We start from the raw sequence: 14879 nt of genomic DNA on the forward strand, positions 1-14879 counted from the left end.
GGGGGGGGGGGGGGGGGGGGGCATTGCAGCAGAAGCTGAAAGTTCCAGGGATTCTAGTGTTAAACGGGGACTCAGTGGGTATGGTCGCTACGCTAGCCGGCTGCCCGGTGGACAGCGAGCACGCAAGCTCTACTGCAGCTTGCTAGAAAGCTCTTCTTAGTGAGCTAGTGAGCTTCATTGTATCAAGTTAGCAAACTCCATTGTAGCATGCTAGTGTGTTCTTCTGTAGCAAGCTCCGCTATATTGAACTAACAAGCTTCTCTGTAGTGAGCAAGAGAGCTTCACTGTATCGAGCTAGCAAACTCTGATGTAGCATGCTGGTGAGAACCTCTGTAGCATGCTACCGAGCTCTGCTGTATCAAGCTAGTGACCTCCCTTGTACCAAGCTCCGTGGAATCGAGCTAGCGAGCTTCTCTGCAGCATGCTACTGACCTCTGCTGTATCAAGCTAGCAAGCTCCGCTGTAGCGAGCTCTACTGTAACATACTTGCAAGCTCTGTTGTATCAAGTTAGGGAGCTCCATTGTATCAAGCTAGCAAACTCCGCTGTCGCATGCTAGTGAGCTCCTCTGTAGTGAGCTCTGCTGTATTGAGCTAGCGAGCGGCACTGCAGCAAGCTAGGGAGCTCCACTGTCCATTAGTGTGGCTAGCGTAGCGAGCCTATCCTATAGCGAGTCCCCACTTATGCCATTGTGGGCTAACACAGGTGGGACCACCAGAGAAACTGGACAGACCCATTAAGGACCAACATTTTCTACCACTTTTAAACCATATGGGGCCCACTTTGCCGTGCTGACTGGGTATTTGTCTGCAAGTGGATGCATCAAAAAGGGGCGGAGCAGGGCACTTGTTGCCCTGCCCATTGCAGTTTTTTTTGCCTTGAAAATGAACTTTATCACCGAAACCACATTTCCACTGCATTTCAGCCCGGCCACAAAAGGACCAGCGAACATAATTCTCAATGAAAGCTTTTGATACTTCCATCCATCCATCCATCCATCTTCTTGACCGCTTCTTCCCTTTCGGGGTCGCGGGGTGCCGGAGCCTATCCCGGCTGCTGAAGGGCGAAGGCGGGGTACACCCTGGACAGGTCGCCAGTCTGTCTCAGGGCCTCAATCACACACACATACACTCTCACATTCACACCTAGGGGCAATTTAGAGTCACCAATTAACCTATGAAGCATGTTTTTGGACGGTGGGAGGAAGCCGGAGTCCCCGGTGAAAACCCACGCATGCACGGGGAGAACATGCAAACTCCACACAGAAAGGTCCCAGCCGGGAGTCGAACCGGGGCCTTCTCGCTGTGAGGCAAGAGCGCTAACCACTGCGACACCGTGCAGCCCGCTTTTGATACTTGTGAAATGCTTCTAGTTATATGTCATTATACCATAGAAACATTTGGCAAACACCTAAAAATCCTGAAGGAAGAGACCTTGTGGAAATGTAATATGTGTGTCATTCTCAAAACATCTGGCGACGACTGTAGAAAACAAGCCCAAATGGCTCTTTTACTGCTAAAGGTTGCCGACCCCGATCTATGTTCTCCACCAGAAAACAATGCGTCTTAAAGTTTATCTGATGGAAAAGATTGTTTTGTCTTCTCCATCTGAACACGTCTTCCCTTGAGCCACAGTAAACAAACGTATGTTTCTCAGAAATATTAAAAGGGAATCAAAAACTTGTGTTGAGGGAAAGAACAATTGTTTTCTGCTTTGTTTGAGTGCCAGACCTTATTACAGCAAAACAAAAGATCACTACTTTGTGCAAATTCCCTTTTGGATCAGTAAGTCTTTGAAAATGTAAAAAAAAAAAAAAGAAATAGGAAGTGTTAAGTAAACAAAGAGGTTTTGTTTTTCATCCGTTAACTTGCTCACCTTGCCTTAAGAATGCATTAAGCCCAGAATGAGATACCCTCTAAGGCAGCCAGACGGCATCATCTATTTATCAGGGTCGACTCCAAAAGCAAGAGAGATTTCCAGAGTAAACTCTACATCTTTGTTTTATTCACTGCAGTTATGAAATGAAGATATGGAGGCAAAATCTTTGGTTTTATGCAGGATATTAACTGATTACATAAAAATAATAATAAAACAATCAGAAACAATTTCATTTATTATTTGTTATTGAAGCCAACTGCAGGTATTTGACCAATTTACTCAAAAACTGTTATTGAAGCACACTAGCAGTAGCAAAGCTGCTGTTTTAACCTCTCACCTGCACCTGTTTTTAAATTATCACTGAACAGTGACGCTTTCACAGCCAAAGTGGGAGATCGCCCAGGGTGTGATCTTCCAGGGGGTCCACTGACATAAAAATAAATAAATACATAAAAAATCATATAAAATAATATTTTGTTTGTTTGTTTGTTTTTTTACTAATTACCTTGACTAAATCCAAAAGTTTCCAGGTGAAGTTAATGAAATTGGTGCTATGGCTCTCCTGCCATGTCTATATTATGAGTAGAAAACGCAGGAAGAATACGTGGGGAGGTGGGGGTGGACGACCTTCCATCTGCACAGGATGTGAACAGGTGGACAGGTAACCTGACTCTATAAGGAAACACAGGTAAATGGGCGGGGGCGGAGCTTAGACTCAACAAACACACAAACTGCTGCTTCCTTGTAAAAAAAATAGGCCAACATAGATAAATACATATCCTAAATAAAAAGCTTTTCATTCATAAATGTCAGGAGTCAGACCTCTATCTCCCCCTCTGGTCACTGATGGGAGCCATCTCCAGAGTTCTGACTGCACTACATCTCCCAGCAACCCCAGCGAACAGTTCCTGGATGCCACTGAGCTGACACTCATTACCAATCACCCACAGGACATTTAGGCACAGCACAGAGCCTGACTGAGTGCGAAGTATTGTTTGTACCAACTTTACCTGCATTACCGAGTGTTTCTATCTGGACCTGATCTTCTGTTTCTGGGCCTCCTTCATCTCTGACTGGACTGCCTGCCGCCTGCCCTGACCCTCACTTGGACTCTAACATCCCGACTCTCTTCTTGGATGACCCCATGCACATGATTGACCTCTGCCTGTCTGACCCTGATTTAGCTTTATGGACTTTCAGCTGTGCTTAGTTCCTGTCTGAAATAATGAACCTGCTCCATGTGGAACCAGCTGTCTGTCCGGCGTATAAAAACTCTACCAAATCACTGATGCGAAACAGTGGGTGCTGTTACGCTGTGGCGACCCCGAAAGGGATAAGCTGAAATTGAACTACTACCACTAGTGAAGGTTTGCCCTCATTAGGCTAATTAGTTTTGTTAATTAGCTTATTAGTAGATTTCCTCTATGCTCTTCAGCCATTCAGATGCAAATATACACAATCTGTTTTTATTATTTTATTCATTTTTATGTGGTATTTAGGCACACATAGCAGAAGAATATGTTCAAGTTTTCATTGATGTCCGTTCACAAAGTCAACTGAATTAATTAATTCATAAATGATATCTGTCTTGTGTTCAACTCAAGAAAAAATAAAATACTGGAAAAATCTGGTGATTTTTATATAAAGTAACATAAGTCATATATTTTGTCCTTGTATGTTTACAGGCTTTACGTTTTTGGGGCGGGGCTTAAATAGGGGGATGCCGTCCAGGAGCTTCTGTCCCTGGATTAAATAAAAAGTTCCCCTTAACTCCTCCTCTGATGTGCTAAAATTACTGTTGGCTGAAATCATTCTGTTAAAAAAATCCAATAATTTGTCAAACCAGTAGATAGGAAACTATGATGATCTGTCATGAACCATGTTTTTAAATAAAGCTTGTGTCTTTCAGCCCTAATTGCTTTTGCGTAAAACGCCAACAGCTTGGACTGAGCCGTTCTCTGACCAAAGCTCAAATGGGTCAACCAAATGGTGACAGTTGTTCTTCTTCCAGCATAAATGAGGGAAAGACCAAAGTACATCTGAAAAAAACAGTTTTATGCATTTGGCTTTACTACAACTAAGTGGCCACATGCCCATTTTAGTCTGCTATCGTTTTTCCTGCATAAATATTTAACGTGGAGGCAGAACGGAGGCTTATGCAGCTGGAAGCTGGACAGCATTCCGACTCGGAATAATTCCTGCATGTTGGACGATGATTTGCATTCCTGAAAATGAAATAATCAACCACAATTTTGCTGCTTTGTTCCAAACATGTTTTGATTAGATTTATTTCGGTTTATTTCAAATATGGAAAATATAAAAACTTGTAAAGAGTGGTAGAAGTGACAGAATTTTGTGTGATTGGGGCGGCATTTAAACCTTTTAACATTAAGAATATCTTTAGTTAGCAAATCTTATCTTCAGCATTATTGTTATTTAATTAATTGTTTTTACTCAAAAACAAACCTTTTTTGCTCAGCCAGGATTGACCTGTTTTGCACTTAAACATGTAATAATGGAACTTCCTGTAAAGCAAAGACAATTTTCGCAGAAGTCGACTCCTTCTCAGCTTTACAAATATTTTGACAACGTCCGTATCAACTTGTTGCCAACTGCTCTCTGCCTCTCTCTTGTTTATTGTGTTGAAATTTGTTGTGTGTGACTGTTTTTGTGTGTTGTGCGTTTTTGTGTGTAAATTTTCATCTCTACAGTCTGTTTAGATACAAAAACATGATCGCATTTGTCATTCGCTGTGTTTTATTGGGAAAAATTGGTCATATTTTGTGTGTCTTGGCATAACTTCCTGCAAGAATTGACGTGGATTGCTCACAGCTGGCACAAAAAAATAGACCAGACACCAAAACAATCAATGCATGGCGCGAGCCCTCCGCGGAGGACCGCAGCGCTGGTGTAAATCACACCATAGGTTACCAAGAACGCCGAATGGAAGCGGCCTCCGTTCCGCGCCGCTTTCGTGTGTCGTTTGAACCCGGCGTTGAACTTGTTTTTCATAATAACCTTATTTGCTTGGCTCGTATCCCAACAAGCTCGAGGCTCTGGAGACATGACATTGCAAGATAGTGTGCAAGTTGCTGAAAATGTATATTAGTTTCCAAAAATATTTGAGATTAAACATTTTTTTATTATGCTATGGAATGAACTATTGGTGAAATTTGGGCTAAAACTGTGCTTAAACATTTGTACTTTAAGTTTTATCAAGATTTAGTAGGGGTGCGTTTTGGCAAGAGTCTGGCGATGGGATGCGTATCACGATATGTATCACAATATGTATCACAATATATCCCAAGACTGCACTTCTGTAAGATCTTCTCTGGGCAAACTACCTTTAAATATCTCGGGGTCTTGTTCACGAGTGAGGGAAGATCGGAGATCAACAGTCGTTACACGGTCGCTGCACCGGTCCATTGTGATGAAAGAGCCAGAAAGCAAAGCTCCCAATTTACCGGTCGATCTTTGTTCCAGTTCTCACCTATGGCCATGAGCTCTGGGTCATGACCTAAAGAACAAGATCCCGACTACAAGCGGCTGAAATGAGTTTCCTCTGGAGGGTGGCTGGGCGTTCAATAAAAGATAGGGTGATAAGCTCAGTCACCCCGAGAGAGCTTGGAGTAGAGCTTCTCCTCCATATCCAGAGGAGCCAGTTGAGGTGGCTCAGGCATCTGGTCCAGCGCCTCCTGGACGCCTCCTTGGAGAGGTGTTCTGGGTATGTCCCACTGGGCGGAGGCCCTGTGAAGATCCAGGAAACACTAGAGACTACGTCTCTCGGCTGGTCTTCAAACGCCTCGGGGTTCCCCCAGAGGAGCTGGAGGAAGTGACCGGGGAGAGGGAAGTCTGGGTATTTTTGCTTAGATTGCTGACCCTGTGACTCGGTCCGGAATGAGCGGAAGAAGATGGATGGATTGGATTGAAGTTTAGCAAAACCTCCACCATTTATCCTGAAGAGTCGGCTGTCCTCCACAAAGTTGTAACAAACTGAAAAGATAATTATTCTTGCAGCTTTTATGAACAACTTCAACAGAGAGTGAAGCACCGTGATGCTTAAACTCAAAACAACCACTGACATTTAAAGAATGCAAATCCTCTGGTTGAAGTGGATTTGAATCAGTAAAAATTGCAAAGCCAGAACCTCCTCCTTAAAAGATTTAATACCAGACCTCCATGTCTTTGCATGGTTGAATCTGTAATCTCTAACCTGTTTGCTGTCGAGCAAACCTAATTATGACCGTAAGGAAAACTGTCAGCTGAAAGTCGAGCCGATGAAGATGTTCCAAATGTTAAAGGTAAAGTCAGGCAATACTTTTCTTATCTGGATATTCAAACTGATGACATGTTCAAAATCTCCATCAAACACCAATTTGCTGCTTCAGTGAAGACACAAAGTTCACAGAAGTACAGAGAAAGCGACATTTCAAAGGAAGAGTCTGAAAAACAGACAGAGTGAGGCTGAAAGCGTTAAAGTGGAAGTCTGACAGAGTCAGTCAGACTGCTGTAATTGTGTGGAGTCGACTCTGACATCCCGTCTTCCCAATTTCCAAATCCCACTTGTTCCTAGTTGCTGCTGCTGTTGTTTCTCTCTGATCTTCTGTGAACACTTGAATGATTCCACGATAAACTTATAAAAACCTCCGCCAAGACCGTGTCATACATTCGCCATGTACATTTTGCACAGATGGAAATTGGTCATACGTGAATATACCCAGCCAGCAAGGTCAGGTGGGCCAGTATGGTTTTATAAGTGGGCAGAAAATGTGGGTCCTGATTGGGTTTGTCCACAGTTTCTGTGGTGGCTCCACCTGTGTTTGTCCACATTAGCTTAAGTGGACACTCAGTAGGTTAGCTCACTATGCTAGCCAGCCGCAAAGTGGACATTAGATCGCAACAGCGGAGCTCGCTAGCTCGCTACAGCCGAGTTTGCTAGCTTAATACAGCAAAGCTCGCTAGCACGCTACAACTGAGCTTGCTAGCTCGATAATGCGGCTCTCGCTAGCTTGCTGCGGCAGAGTTTGCTAGCTCGCTATCTCCCTCTGTGACATCAGTACACGAGGACCGGCTCGTTTCCGTGGGTATGGGAGGGGCTCCTGTTGAGAGTGTAGGTTTTTAGAGGAATACTCAGAAATATGTGAATGGATCAAAATACGGCTTTGGGGTTCTTTATAAAAAGGAATGGGCGTTATAATACACTTAAAAGCTCAAAAAGTAGTATTTCTTTATGGTATGGCTCCTTTAAATAGAATTTAAAAACAAACAAGGAATTGAAATGTCGTTTTGTAAATTTTGAATTGTAAATTGCAAAATGCTTTTTTTTGGGGAATTATGGTCCCAAAAACCCACAACATATAAACATGCTATTGATCCTGCTTGTATTTAAAACTTTACTTTGACAAATGTTAGACTGAATTTAAGTTTTACATCCCAATTTTTTAATTGCAAATTTAAATGATGTTGAGAAAAAAATATCCATAGTTTACTAAAGTACTTCCAACGACAGACGGTAATGTTGTAGTTTTTCTGCTATTTTAAACCCGAAAAATGTTCTCGCTGTGTTTACTTTAGTCAAAAATATGTTTTTTTTTCTCTTGTTTTGTTTTAAAGTGTCACTAAAAATGATGAAACAATTTCAAGAGAGAGAAGAAATCTGCAGCCTGATAATTATAGCTGCTTCTGTGCCTGACAAGCTTTAGGGAAAAAAAAGGAAAAGTAAGTCTAAATCTGTAAATGTCAGTGTTACACTGTCTAAAATGTCACTTCTTTTGCTACAAGTCCCCATCAGGTGCAGAGAAGTTTGCATTAGTGGATTTTTTTGTCTTTTTTAGCAGAATTAAAAACAGATTCAGCTTTCGTCTCTCTTTATTTCCATTTTTCTTCCTTCCTTTTTCCCATTTGCAAGAATAATTATGGAGTTTAAGAATGTAAGTTGATATAAAGTGATGTTTCATCCCATGAATGTAAATTGTATCACATTATATCAATTAACTAATATATTTACTAACTTCATTTTGCCAAACATGGTTTATAAAAGAAAAATGACCATTTTGGAAACAAAATAAACAGATTTTTTGTATTAAATGTTTAGTGTTGCAGTCTGAGCGTCTCTTTCGTGGTTATCTGCTGTCGCAGTGCTTTGACCTGCGTTGATGCTATCCTGCTGAGAGACTTTCTTCTGGCTTTTCTGCTTTGTCAGCTTCTCTAAACCTCAGAGAGGCCTGTGATAAATGTGGACAAACACAAACTGGCTATTAGGATTTAAGGAATAATTCCTTCATAATTGGCCTGTTGTACCACAGGATTATCTTATCACCTCATGGCAGGTTTTAGCAGTGCGCTTTGGACTGTTACTACGGTGACAACCTTCTCATTTTAGGAACGGTGTTCCTAAAAAGAGTTTGTAGTCCACACTTTTATACATTTGAACCATTTTTTCATAGTTTTTACTCTTCAAATTTTGGAAAGTGTTTCTTATTCCACCTTAAAAATCGTGAAACAGGAACTTGGTTGAATAGTTTTTATTTTTGAAACCACTAAAAGCATTCTGCATTTATGTATTTTAATGAACATATACAAAAATATTTATTTTGGTAAAGAAAGTCTAAAATTCTCAGTTTAAAGATAAGTTAAAGTTTTACTAGATTAATTGAGTAACAGTGAAGTCAAAATAAAAGCAAATCTTCTTCCACAGACATCACAACAGTGCCATACAATTGTAAGAAGTCGAAGTATGTGATCAAATTGGAGTCAGGACTGAGCATCCATGGAGTCCATTCGATCTGATGGGATTGGATGTGATGCTGAAGCCACGCTGCTCTATAAACACACATCGTCTGAAGTGAACCACGCCCTAAACAAACAAGCTTTGAGGGGAACTTCCTGTTTCCACGTTCGTGCTGATTGCTCATTCAAACTACTTCAATTTTCGTCTAATTGACTTTAACATTTCGTGTCTCGTTAAGGTCCAGAGGGTCTGAGATGTTCTGTTATTCCTACTAGCATAGCAGTTTCACCTTGAATTTTTTTATATATTTCTAAGCAGGGAAGTCGATCATCACGTTTTTTACATTTTATTTTTTCTTCATCTTCTAACTTTCTGCTAAACACACTTCCAGCCATTATCCCTATCAGAGATAATGGAAAACTCATGTCAGCAGATGTAAACACTGCAGAGAAACAAACAGAAAATAATCAAGAATTTCGTCTTTATTGCCTAAAATGAAGAAAAATAAATAAATAAATAATATAGTTTTGTTGTAAACAATAAGGATTTCTGCGACAATAATTTTACTGATAATAATCAAAAATACATTTATTTGTTTTGAATGAAGTGTGATGTGCAGTAATGATTCCTGCAATGACTTTTACTTATTTTAACCAACAAAAATGTCATTTTTATAGCTTTATAAATAATCTGTACTTGGACTATTACAGCTATTTACAATAAAGGGCCTAAATTATGATTTTCTTAAACCTTTTAGAGTAAACTATATCCATATATGATCATATGTTACCTTTGGGATGCTAAAGATGGATTTATTTATGATACATTAGTTATTTTCATTGTCCTATGCGAAAGAAGGACGCCTCGATCTCTGAGGCTCCGCCTTTCTTTCCTTGTCATTTCCTGATGTCATGGAGAGGAAGGGGCTGTTCCTCACTTGTCTATGTCACAGTGTGAAGAAATCTGCTTGTTTTCGTAGATTAGAAGGGGCTGGTTCTCAGAGCGCAGGTTTTTAGAGGAATGCACAGACCAAAATACGGCTTTGGGGTTTTGTAAGGAATGAACATTATAATACATTTAAAAGCTCAAAAAAGTTGAGTTTACACGGCCCTTTAGGAGCTGGCAACTATGAAAAAAAAAGAGTAAACCATAATAGGTTATGATTATATGAATTATCTCCCTTTAAAGCAACTAATTAAACTGTCTTTGATTAATCAAAATGTTTGACAATCATATTAATTCAATGTGTTGTGTGTGTGATAAGGAGATCGTGGATCTCTATTGCTAGTTTTGTAATTCAACCTGTGATAATGAGAAAGTGGATCTCGTTATCACAAGAAACAATTTAAAAAAAAGTAGGGCAGGCTGTTTTCAGCTTCTGTAGACTGCTATTCAAGGACTGTGAAGAGGATTTAACCTCATTGAATATATTTAGACTCAAATGAATAATAATATAATCTAGAATGTTATGAAATGACTTAGATAATAATCACTTGACCTGATTGTTTGTTTTTGTGTAAAACTTTGAGGTATTTTCTGTTTTTGCTAAGCACTTCAAAAACAAACTGAATCATTTTAAAATCCCTTTATTTTATTTTAGTTTGCATAAATAAAAGCATTTAAAAACATGTTTTTGCTTGACAGTACGTATACAGCGCTTCCATGCAGAGGAATGGAGCATCTAGCTTGTCATCCTAAATTTTTACAGACGCCACTCAAAGACTTTAATCGAACGTCTAACATTAAAAGATGAATCTGTGATAAAAGAAATGACAAAAGCTCTTTAGAAACTATTGGCTCCATCATTACGCCTCCGCCTGCTGCCTAATCAACCGTTTTAAATAAATCACATTGCTGGATTCTCGCTCTATAATATTGGCCACCATGAAGATGGATTGTTCATAAAATATTCACTTTTCCATAAAAAGGCTCTGCAGGAGTGGACTTGTTCTGATCAATAGACTGTATCGATCATGGATCTCCTCCAGTTTCCCCGTGACAGTGCAATGATGGAGCAGAGAACGGGATAAAAATGCCATTTCTGAGCTCCGCCCCCCTCCCTGACACTTGAGAACACAGCGCCGCACTCATTTCATCCCCGCTCTGACACATGGCAAAGAGGTCCCATATTTGCTTTGCTCCACAGGTGGCGATGTCTAACCCCTGGACACCCACTCGGCAAATTACATCCTCCAACATCTACTGGAGAGAAGCACCAGTTTAGGAGTCAGATCTGAGTGAGTGTTTTCTCCGGGAGCGAAAACACGGTGGATCGATTCCAGCATTGCCCACAGCACTTACTGCTATTCACAACCGAGACACAAAAAACTATTTTGCTGGGCATGCCCTGGTGGATATTAATAATTGAAAGGTTTCTTGGCCATACTAGGTTTATTTCAGGGAAACAAGGGCCAACCAATGATTTCTAACACATGCTATTTCAGAAGGACGCCTTCCCTCCAGCTCTTCTGGAAGTGTTACTGCATTTCTAACCAGAAACCTCCAACGAGGAATTCGTTCCTCCATGTGGCAGCCAATCTGATTGGACGAGACAACATCAAAATATGGGAAGAAGCAATCTAAATTTGGAATGTTCAGCAGAGCGCCTTGGCAGGCTGACTCCATCACCTGAAAACTGAGATCCAAAGGGACTTCTGGTTAGAGATGGATTGCAGTTTAGTCCGACGCTGCAAAGCATGAAAGCGCCGGAATAGTGTGGAGAGGAAATAGACTCACCTCGATTTGTGCGTTTGTAATTCTGGATTTTTGTGCATAATTCCTTATTTGTGCATAACTTTGAATTTGTTTGTGCGTAATTCTTGATTTGTAGATCATACATTTTGTGCATAAGTACAAATTCAAACAAAAACAATTTACACGTGCACACATTAAAATTACAACAGTTTTCAACTAATTACACACGCAAATCTTTAAAAATTATGCTTGAATCGCTTCTTACCACAAACAAAACCACATTTACACACAAATGTGTTGTGACTTTTTCACGTCTGAGATTTGTCATTAAGTGGTGCGTTTAAATGCTGCTAGAAAAATGGGTTATCAGAGTTTTCTTATCAACAACTTTGAACTTGGATTGTGAATATTATCTGGTGAAAGTGGTTAAATGTCACATTTTTAGCAGATACTAATCTGAGTTTGAAGCGGCTCAAAAGAAATCTCTAATGACCGAGCATTCTAGCAGCATTTAAACGCATCACTTACACACGAATCTTAGAGACGTGAAAAAACTCTCATATCAGATTCGTGCATAAATGTGGTTTTGTGTGTGCGTTTGTGATTTATTTATTGTATGAGTTACAAATCAAGAACTACGCATGCAAAAAAAAAAAAAAACAAAGTTATGCACAAATCAAAAGTAACGCAAAAATCAAGAATTACACACATAAATCCAAAGTAATGCAAAAATCAAGAACTAAACACAAATCAAGAACTACACACCAATCAAAAGTTAAACACAAATGTAGAATTACAAACGCACAAATTGGTGTGTACCTGTTATTGTCTCTATAGAACAGAGCAGACTGGAGGGCTGCAGATAAACAGAAGCAGCACTCGCTGCTCTGATCTGGTTTGCTTTTGTTTTTAGGATGATATAAACCAGGATGAAACATGTGAAACATTTAGGTGTTTCAGAAGCTGTGAGGGAAGTTGGCTCATTCAATCGACACCAAGTGTTCGGAGCTGCTGACCCGAACAGTCCAGACGGGGAGCATTCATGCACATTTACTCACTGCAGTGGCGAGGTCATGATGCCCTTTTAGCACGCCGCTAACAGCTCTGCAACAACCACGGCAGCAAAACGCTCACCAAAGACCACACACAGAGCCTCTCCTCTCCGGAGCAGTCGAACGCAGCGGCTTTCACTTCTGCACACAGGCGAGTGCATCAGCATCACTTACCTTCTGGGGGGTGAAGGCGGATCTCCAGCACGCACTTACTAAAGAACAATTCAGGAATCTGTCTATCAAAGTCAGCCTGTTTGGCTAAAATAGTCTTTCTGTCAAAAATTATCCACATTCATCGTCAAAGCTCCAAAAACCCAGCATGTATCTTCAGAATGTAACCGGCTTTGAGCTTCACTATAATCCTGTTTGTACAATCAGCTCATCAAACAGATTTCTGTAATCATTTTGTCAGCATCCTTTTGTTCCATCTTTCTGTTCTAAAGAAACTCTTGTTCTGCAGGATGGATCAATCTGTTGACATAGAACTGACTCCATAATCCTCCTCACTTGTGATCAAGGTTATTTCATCTAGTTTACAACTTGCAGCTTGTGCAGCCTGCAGTTTGTATCCGTTAAAAAGCAGCTTCAAGAAATACTGCAGAGCTGCAAAACATGGAGAAAAACACAACCAGCAGATTTCAGTGACGAACCAGAAATGAAGCTGAACATCTAATAATAAAGGAACAATTATAAACCATGAGAACTGCTCCCAAAACCTTCATAAAGTTCCGTTTGGCTCAATTAAAAAGGACATTTAAAACGTTCTAATGATTTGACAGAAAACAGGCTCTAAAGTCAAACATTCAAGGGTTGGCTGGTCTCTCTATGGGGGCTTGAAACTGATCAAGCAGCTTTAAATGATTTGCCAAGTCTAACTCTGTCATTTTTAAGTTTAATGAAGCAGGAAATGTACTCAGTATGTGTAAAGAAGAAGTTAGACTGCAGCTTGTAAATAAATAAACAATTAAAGAAACAGATAATTGATTAACTAATGTTTCTGCTAAAACAACTGAATTACATACAATTATCCAACAGGAAAAGGACGTAAAAGCCAATTTAAGCTTTAACTACTGGAGAAATCAGTAGTCTTCCAAAAAACACTTCCTCAAAAGTGAGATTATAAACAAAATGAAAAAAACAAAAAAGTACTTTCATGGACTGGGAGTTGGGGACCACAGACAAGCAAGAAAGGAAGTCAGAACTCAAGAAACAAAAAAGTAAGATTATAGTAAATCAAAGCCCATGACAACAATAGAATACATCAACACGATCAAACATCGTCAGTCGGTTCTGTCCAGAACAGCTCCAGCAGAAACAAAAGAAACTAGAAACTATAGCTCATGGCCGAAACAAAAGCTCTATTTTATGGCCCCCGCCACTATAAAAAACTGTGAAATGTGTTTTTTCATCCATTAAAGACCCACTCGCATGAAAATGGGGTTTTTAACTTGTTCTTGTGGCATTTTGTGATGCAGTTTGAAGAAGATTGTATTTGTGATGTAAAGAATAAGCTGTGAGCACCACAAGCTCCCGACGGGGAGGGGAAAGGAGGCGGGGTTTCTGTGTCAATGGTCCCACCCACAAGTCAGAGGGGAATTGTAGATGAACTAGAAAACGATTCATTTTTGATGTTTGAATACGACATTAACAGATCCCTGAAAACTGATCAAAAGATGACGGGAGTGAGACTTTAAACAGTTTTGTTCATCCAACCATGACCCGGGAACATTTTAGTTTAGAGGTATAAAATAGGGATGTCCCGATCAGGTTTTTTTGGGCCCGATCCGATTCCGAGTCATTTGATTTTGTGTATCTGCCGATACCGAGTCCTGATCCGATACTTTTATAAGACATTTAAAACATGAATAAATTGAATAAACAGATTAGTGTTGTCCCTCATTTATATTTTAATAACCTTCTATTATCATTAAAAACTTAAAACACTTCTGTGAAGTAGCTTTAATAAACAAGTAAAAATACAGCAAATATAAACTAGGAAAAAAATACTATTTTCTTGTTATATAAGTGATAATTTGTCATGTGAGAAAGTTTAGTGACTTTAGCTTTAACATCTTTAGAGCTATTGAACATTTTTGACCAAATGTGATTCCTGTCCTCATTTAAAATTCTTAAAAATAAATTATAATTTTGTTTTAGCATGAATTTGATGATGAGTGTTTGTGACTAGCTGATAACAGAACCATTTATAAACATTTTTTTTAGATTATCTGATTTTTTTAAGCACTTGAGACATCACATTTTTGGTTTTATTACTACAGTAGTTAATTTTCTTAACTATTATTTCTCTGTCAGATAAATAAAACAGGCAAATCAAAGAACCGCTCGGGTCTTAAGTAGCTAAATCACGGAGCTAGCATGTAGCTTAGCATTGTTAGTAGCTGCACAAAGAGATTAACATTAAAAAACACACAGAAAAAGGCTTTATAGGTTGCTGTTTGTGTTAACCAATAGAGACAGTTTAAAGCGTTTTTAAAAGAGTTATTGATCCCAGAAGTCTGAATCTGT

The 14879-nt window shown here is 39.6% G+C and overlaps 1 protein-coding gene across 1 annotated transcript in view; it reads right to left on the reverse strand.

Annotated features, from left to right (window-relative positions):
• Window positions 1-14879, reverse strand: part of thsd7ba (thrombospondin, type I, domain containing 7Ba) — a 255311-nt gene that overhangs the window by 103157 nt on the left and 137275 nt on the right. The gene's annotated exons all lie outside the window — the stretch shown is intronic.

The sequence above is a fragment of the Oryzias melastigma genome, linkage group LG21, assembly GCF_002922805.2.
Source record: "Oryzias melastigma strain HK-1 linkage group LG21, ASM292280v2, whole genome shotgun sequence".
Classification (NCBI taxonomy): Eukaryota; Metazoa; Chordata; class Actinopteri; order Beloniformes; family Adrianichthyidae; genus Oryzias; species Oryzias melastigma.